Source organism: Trachymyrmex cornetzi, unplaced genomic scaffold (genome assembly GCF_001594075.2).
Source record: "Trachymyrmex cornetzi isolate Tcor2-1 unplaced genomic scaffold, Tcor1.1 scaffold359, whole genome shotgun sequence".
Lineage (NCBI taxonomy): Eukaryota > Metazoa > Arthropoda > Insecta > Hymenoptera > Formicidae > Trachymyrmex > Trachymyrmex cornetzi.
In genome coordinates this window covers 48269-55464 of record NW_017298310.1, presented here as the reverse complement: position 1 = coordinate 55464, position 7196 = coordinate 48269, and the positions used below count along the sequence as shown (strand labels likewise).

At 39.8% G+C, this 7196-nt stretch overlaps 1 long non-coding RNA gene across 1 annotated transcript in view; it reads left to right on the top strand.

Annotated features, from left to right (window-relative positions):
• The window catches only part of LOC108763450 (uncharacterized), an 18317-nt gene extending 16174 nt beyond the window's left edge, over window positions 1-2143 (top strand). The window contains exon 3 of the long non-coding RNA XR_001940219.1: window positions 2131-2143. This is a non-coding gene — a long non-coding RNA (uncharacterized LOC108763450). The remainder of the gene's footprint in view (window positions 1-2130) is intronic.
• Window positions 2144-7196: the final 5053 nt, after the last annotated feature.

Sequence of the window (7196 nt, the reverse complement as noted above, 5' to 3'; positions counted from 1 at the left end):
CCCCCCCCCCCCGCCGTATTCTCCAGACGTTGCTCCCTCTGACTATCACTTCTTTTGATCAATGGCACACGGCCTGGCTGACCGGCACTTCCGGTATTCTGAAGAAGTAAAAAATTGGATCGATTCGTGGATCGCCTCAAAAAATGACCAGTTTTTTCGACACGGGTTTTCTTACGCTGCCCGAGAGATGGAAGAAGGTAGTGGCCAACGATGGACAATACTTTGAATCATAAATGTATAACCAGTTTTTTACAATAAAGCCTCGAATTTCGGAAAAAAACGGCTGAAGCAAAGTTGTACACCTAATATGAATATGTGGATAGGAAAGGAGGGTATGATTATTGGGTATTCGATGCGAGGAAGGTGGTCCAAGAACAGGCGGGGACTAGGTGTTTGTACTGGACGAGGTAAGGAGTGGAATTGCCTGAGATGTACACTGTTGTTACTCTATCCCCTTCGTTGGAGGGGGAAGAGTAAAGTCTAAATAACCGATTCCAGTCAATGGGTTCAGGATCGGTCTGTATTGGAACGGGAGGTAAGAGATGATCCAGGGAAGGAGGAAGAGTTGGAAACTGGTCTAGAGAAGAAGGGGGAGAGAATGGTTACTCAAATGGAGAGGAGAATAATCCAGGATTTCTAGGACCCCAGGATCAAGGATAGGAGTGGTGAGTGTGAGTGTTGGCGAGTAATATATTTGTGTGAAATCGTTGTCGGCTGGTAGTGACGATAGTGTGTGAGGTTAGTTTCCGGTTGGTTGTGGCGCAACTATTAAGATAGGTGGATGGACTTCGCTGCCGTTCGGGTGTAGTAATGTTAAATGGTTTAGCGGACGGTTCCGTGAACTCTTTCGGGGTACCGGGTTCGTCCCCGCTTCTTTTTCGTAGCAATACAATCGCGCACTATAATTAAACCGAGGGATTAACTATATGTATGAGTGTCTGCTAATACGTATGCATACATATATAAATATATATATATATATGTGTGTGCATATATACTCATACAGGGAGGGGGAGGGGTGTGTATAATAATAAGATAAGTGTAAAATAGGCTGACTTACTGGCTATGCTGCATGAGTTTATTTGTCCACCAAGCCTCAGCTGGATAAATGGTTGGCGATGAAGAAGGCCGTTGTCCGCGCAAGAGCACCAGGAGGGTAGTCCGGTGGCCAGTGACTGGCTGATCAAGACTGGGGTGAACTACCTGAATTGAAATCTATATTCAAGTACGGATGCGAACTCGCGTGGTTCCGTACTGATGCGAACTGCTTAGATTTCCGTACTGGCGTGAATCACGGATTAGTTGATTTGACGTACTGACGCTCTGCGCTTCCGCGGGACCTCTATTTATATCCCAAAAAAGGGCATTGTGCCCTTTGTCTAGGATGCAATAGTTAGTTGCAATGTCGAGCGAGATTTACGATTTTTATAGCGTCTTATCGTTGTTAATCTAAAGTGCATCATTAGTGGGGTTTCGAGAAGAAAAAAAACGATTTATGTTTTCCTTTAAAGGAGCAAGATCGCTCCAATCGAGTGACGAATTCTGTCATCCTCACGGAAAATATGGCTAAATAAACAGCCTAATACCGTGTCAGTCGCGAGTCCGATCTTAGATAACGTTACCGTGGGAAGTTATCCCATGCTTTTTACGATTTTTTAGAGCGATGTGGCGCCTGTTTTTCTTAAGGAGGTTGTAAGGCAAATGCAATATGTTAAGAACTACTTGAATAAATTACAGACTATTCTAAATTTCATTCAATAATAATACAAAAAAAAATAGAAACAATTAACCATCTGGATCAAAAGTTATTTAAATAAGTAGTAATATTTTTTAAATTTGTACTCTAATATAAATATATGAAAATGTATTATAAAATAATGATTAGTAAATAAATAAAATTTGTTACTTGTTATAAACTAATGGTGAATCTCAATGAAACTTTGCATAAGTCATGTTTAGTACTTAATATATTTATATAAAAACATTTAGATTTTTCTTATTATTTTAACAATTTTTGTTTATAACAATAAAACTAATAACAAATAAATTAAATAACCTATAAAAATGTGTTGCTCAATAAAACCAGAATGTTATGAACACAACTTTCACATGTATGTAGTTTGTTTAAAGCGAAAATATTAATATATGTGTTTTATGCCCTTACAACCTCCTTAAGATGAAATTGTTGGTCAGCCTCGGACGACAGCTTGGATTTTTATTATCTCGTGACCTAGATTTAGGGTGTCTTTCGCAATCTTGCCACTTTTCAGACCTGCATTAACGTTTGTTATTCTTTCTGGGTTGATTGGCGTTTACGAGTTTCCGTGGGGTCTGTCCGGTCCCTTTTTTCAATTCTTTTATCAGGGGACTCTACTCACGTTTCACAGGCGCCAATCGTAGTCGCGACGCGGAGCCGATTCTCTCGAAAGAAAAAAATCTGCGTCTGCACAACGTAACATTAACATAAAGTTGCTTCTTACAATGTCTGTAACGATTTTGTCTGAAATTAATTATTTAAATTGAGGTTTTCAAAACACGTTTACCTTAGTAGGATTTGTTGAGCTATTTTGCGTAAATAACTAGATGAAATATAGAATAAGTAATCTATTACGATTTCTCAAGTGTATTATAACTTTTGGTTAGACGTTATAGATTTGAGTCTGAACTTAGTAACGGAATTACAGTAAGGTAAGGTAAGGTAATGGCGCACACGTATCACGTGACTCAATGAACTAAACAAAACGTTAAAACATATCAATAAAAAAAAAGAAAGAATCTTAATATCGTGTGAAACGTAATTGACGTTAGATCGTATTTCTCTCAACACTCAAACTAATTGTCAATTACATTATGTTAAATTTAACTGATTCCGATTAGACTCAAAATTCTCGCATGACAAAGGCTTAGTTAAGATATCAGCAAGTTGCATTCTAGATGATACATGTTTTACATCTATTAACCTGTTTGTATACAGATCTTGTACATAATGGAATTTAATATCTATATGATTCGATCTTTTATAAAAGATAGGATTCTGAATCAGTTTTTCAGCTGCCGCATTGTCGCAGTGCAGTGTAGTGGGATTATGTTGTTCGATTCCAATATCCTTGAGTAGTTGTCGAAATCAAATGACGTCCTTGGCTGCATCATGGGCTGATACGTATTCTGCATGTGTTGTGGAAATCGCCATTATGCTTTGCTTTCTGGAAGAACGGGAATGTTCCGATTGCGCACATTAACAATTGGACACAACAGGACTTCCCGATCGGACACGGACCCGATCTGACACATTAGTGATCGGATACATGGTGTTGCAATCGGACACGGACCCGTTTTCACACCGACCCGATTGCGTACAGACCCGATTGCGCACCGACCTGATTGCACATGGACCCGATTGCGCACGACCCAATTGCACACGGACTCGATTGCGCACGACCTGATTGCATACGGACCCGTTTGCACACCGACCCGATTGCGCACGGACCCGATTGCGCACTTATCCGATTGTGCACGGACCCGATTGCGCGCCGACCCAATTGCGCACAGACCCGTTTGCACACGGACCCGACATGTGTTATTGCCTAGAGCTCGATTGCCTACATACATTATTACCTACAGCCTTCCACGCGAAATGAGGGCTACCTCACACCAACAAATGATTTGGTTAGGGTTAGATTTTTTTGGAAAAATATTCCAAGCGGACACTGTTTACGCTGACACCCCACTGTTCGTGTGCAAACGGATCTGCGCGCAATCGGATCGTGCGCAATCAGGTCTGTGTGCAAACGGGTCCGTGCACAATCGAGTCTGTGTGCAATCGGGTCGTGCGCAATCGAGTCCGTGTGTAATTGGGTCGTGCGCAATCGGGTCCGTGCGCAATCGAGTCGGTGTGCAATCAGGTTGGTGCGCAATCGGGTTCGTGCGCAATCGAGTCTGTGTGCAAACGGGTCCGTGCGCAATCGGGTTCGTGCGCAATCGGGTTGGTGCGCAATCGAGTCCGTGCGCAATAGGATCGGTGTGCAAACGGGTCCGTGTCCGATTGCAACACCATGTGTCTGATCACTAATGTGTCCGATCGGGTCCGTGTCCGATCGGGAAATCCTGTCTGGTCTGATTGTTAATGTGCGCAATCGGGCCTCACTTGGAACGGACCAAGCAGGTCCGTTGTTTAACATAAGTACAACTCCACTAATACTCTTACGAGTATCTGGGCATGAAGCGAAGTCTATATCTGAATACACTGTCAGTTGATTTGTGTTGTCATCATTTCCATTGTATACTATCCCCAAATTGATTGCTGACTTCAAATATCTTAGTATTTGTTTTGCTACTGTCCAATGTTTATTTAATGGTGCTTCATGAAATCTGATTAACATATTTACAGCATATGAAATATGAGGGCTCGTTCCGATTGAGAGTTACATAAGGGAGCCAATTAATTATCGGTATGGAACGTTAGCGATTGGACCTGGATTCCCATCTTCGTTCAAGTTGCGTTTTAATTTAACATTAGGATCAATAGGAGTCTTAATTCCATTACAGTCTTGCATCTTGAATTTCTTAATTATGTGTTTTGTATTAGCTTCTTGTGATAACTTCAGTTTCTTCAACTTGTGATCACGCAAAATTCCAATGCCAAGATAGAGCACACTGCCATTGAGCTGTTAATTTCAAAATTGCGCCGCAATGCCTTCAGCAATTCTTCAATTCTTGATTCCGAACAGCCTGTTACCAAGCCATCATCAACATATAATACCATAAACAGTTCATCACCAGTGTATACACACGGATCATCATGTGACGGTTTCAAACCAAATCTTTGCACAAAATCGTTGAATTTTGTGTGCCATTGCCTAGGTGCTTGTTTGAGTCCATATACTCTTATTTAATTTACATACTTGTCCTGATCCATCATTTAGCCCTTTTAGTTGCTCCATATAAATGGTTTTATCGAGGTCTCTATGTAGAAACGCTGTTTTAATATCCAGTTGATATACTTCATAATCATTGGCAGTTGCAATTGATAGTAATGTACAAATAGAGTCAAATCTTGCAACAGGTGAAAACGTTTCTGAGTAGTCTACTCCGGCCTTTTGTGAACATCCCTTAGCTACTTGCCTTGAATCGATCGATTGATCCATCCGGTTTCGTTTTTAGTCGGAAGATCCATTTGTTCTTTATTAGTTTTTGATCTTTTGGTGGTTTGACCAGAGTCCAGATATTATTTTGAATTAACGAATCGTACTCCATCTTCATAGCCGACTCCCACTAATCTTTGTGAGGTCCCGATTTTTTGAGCTTCAATAACTGTGTTTGGAATTAAGACATCTGCTAAGAAGGCACTTGCAGCAGTTGTTACGTTTGAAGAAGCATGACTTCGTGTACGGTTTGCAATGCATTCATTGAATTTGTTTTCTTTTATCTTGCTGCGTGTTCGTTCTGCAATTTTGTTGTCTCCTTCGTTAAATTCATCACTTACTGTTAAATACATGTCAGACTGATTTCCAGTATCACTTCCTGAGTCGTTGTCTGAAGTTCCAACACTTCTTGCGTTATCTTCATGATGGTCATCCGTTGTTTCAGCTATAACAGCTTGTTGCTTGGTTTTAGATTCAACTATTTTTACATCTCGACTTACAACAACTTTCTTAGTTCCACGTTGCCAAACACGATAAGCCTTTTGTTTTGATGCATAACCTACTAAAACCATCTCTTGACTCTTCTTCTCAAATTTTCCTTGTTTTTCGTTGATCATGGCGTATGTGTTGCTACCAATGATGAGCAAATATGAAATATTTGGCTTTTTACCGGTCCACAATTCAGTAGGAGTCATTCCATCCAATCTCTCCAGTGGAATTAGATTTCTCAGATGTGCTGCTGTGTGAACGGTTTCACCCCAAAATCCTTGAGAAAATTCAGCTCCAGCCATTATTGTCCTGGCCATTTCAAGGATAGTTTTGTTTTGAGGTTCTGCACGACCATTTTGCTCGGGACAGTATGCGATTGAGAGTTCGTGTACAACAGAATGCTCTCGAAATAAGGAGACGCGGCTCCCGTCAAGTATATTTTTTGTAGTACATAATATAATAATACCATGTCATGAAAGAGACCCTATACCGTATCCTTTACAGGAATGAACTCGCTTATATAATTAAAAATTGTTTTATTTAAACAAATTAATGTTATTAAAAAATGCATATATTGGGGAAGAATATAAATTTTTATAATTACAATAAGATAATAATCATGTCCACAAGTGTATTTGATGCTTAGATATGAATATGTGCACGTATTTTTCAGCCCAATTTATGTCATTTATTCATTCAGATACGTCGTCGTCGCGTCGTCGTCTTCGCAAAATTTTGTCCTCTTTTACTACACCTTTTTTCAGCACTTTCTACACTTTTTCTGAATCTTTTCTACACCTCTTCTGCACTTCTTTACACTTTTTTCCTGCACTTTTTCTGCACTTTTTCTACAATTTTTCTACACCTTTTCTGCACTTTTTCGACACCTTTTCTACACATGTTCTACATCTTTTCTGCACTTTTATTGCACCTCTTCTGCATTTTTTCCGCATCCCTCGCATCCTTCTGGCATCTCTCCATCTTTCATGTATCTTTTCTGCACTTTTTCTACAACAGTTCATCTCTCTCACACCTCTCCCGTATTAATTTCGCATTTCTTTTGCACTTCTCCGCATCTGAATCTTACCGTTTCCGCAACTCTTTTACACCTTTTCCGCATCTTTTCTGAACTTTTACTGCACCTCTTCTACACTTTTTCCGTATCTCTCTCGCATCCTTCTGGCATCTCTTTCACATCTATTATGTACCTTTTCTGCACTTTTTCTACAACAGTACCATATCTCTCTCTCACCTCTCCCGTATTAATTTCGCATTTCTTCTGTATCTCTCCACATCTGAATCTTATCGTTTCCGCAACTCTTTTGCACCTTTTCCGCATCTTTTCCGTACCACTTCTACATTTCTTTTACATCTCTTCCGCATTTGTTCTGCACTTCTTCGCATCGTTTTTGCATATCTTTCCCAATTCTTCTACATTTCATCTGTTTGTATATATTATTTTATTTATTTACATATTTACTTATACAATCTATATTATCTATTCACCTATCGATGTTGTCTATCCCTCTTCCAATGTTTCACCTATTCACCTATTTACGTTTTTAT